A 1,269-nucleotide genomic window follows, 5' to 3' on the forward strand; every position below is an offset into this window, starting at 1 on the left:
TTCTAGTTCAGTTCTAGTTCAGTTCTAGTTCAGTTCTAGTTCAGTTCTAGTTCAGTTCTAGTTCAGTTCTAGTTCAGTTCTAGTTCAGTTCTAGTTCAGTTCTGATGATGATGGCATTCAAAATATTTATTGAGTTTTTTTTTGGCAAAAGAGAAAAGATTCATAATAAAAATTCTGAAATTTCATAATTTCATGTCAAAAATCGCTTCAATGGCAATGCATTAGAAGATTGCTATTAAAAACGGTTTAAAATGACCGCTTTTAACTCAAAAAGTCACAATTTTTACCATATACTTAAATGTTGACTTATTTATTTAAAGACGACCTTGCCGTATGTAGAATATTAGAAAAAGAATATTGCGTATACGTGCATGTATTCATCTAATATGAAAAATTATGTATGTAGTATTTTTGTTTGGAGCTGAAGTTTTGTTGCGATACTTTAGCTTTGTTAGGGTTGATATTTCTAGTGATGTACATTTAAATTAGTTACCTTGAGTCTGTTTTTGTTACCAAAAATACATTTATTATCCAAAAATTGTAGGAAATTGTGCATGTCAAATCCACAGTGGTCTTATTGATAAAAATTAAAAAAGCGACTTATTACGTTTTACAACCACTATTGTTTATATTTTTTACGTAAGATTCGATACAAATCTTACTTCTTTAAGCTGGTTTTATAAAAATTGTTATATATAAGCTTTTGTAAGTTTAAAAACATTATATTCTCTAAAAGTTTTTTGAAATATTTTGAGAAAAGGGAGCCTATGTATATAACAGATTCCGACACTCAAAATTAGACACAAACCGGATGATATAATACGTCTGAAACTATAAATTTAATGGAGAATAACTGCAGTTTAAGTTTTCCATTTCGTTGTAATGTGTAATCTCTTTGTCGAACGGTAAAATCGGCCATTTTTTTCTTCAAATGTACATACATTGCCAGAAAACAATTTCTAATGAGTTGAAATTAATAAAAAGGGAAGAACTGTTTTTTTTTACTTGCTGGGGAAAGCATGGCTGTGGTAACCATGTTCTAAGGGCAACATATTATGGTTAAAATTATGTTCGTAGACTAAACAAATTATGGTAATTTTAACATATCATATTATGATTAAATACAATTGAATATTTCATCATAATATGTTTTTATACCCTACACCACTATAGTGGGGAGGGTATTATGCGTTTGTGCTGATGTTTGTAACATACAAAAATATTGGTCCAATACCCACCTTAAAGTATACCGATCGATTCAGAATCATT

The sequence above is a fragment of the Lucilia cuprina genome, chromosome 5 (genome assembly GCF_022045245.1).
Source record: "Lucilia cuprina isolate Lc7/37 chromosome 5, ASM2204524v1, whole genome shotgun sequence".
Lineage (NCBI taxonomy): Eukaryota > Metazoa > Arthropoda > Insecta > Diptera > Calliphoridae > Lucilia > Lucilia cuprina.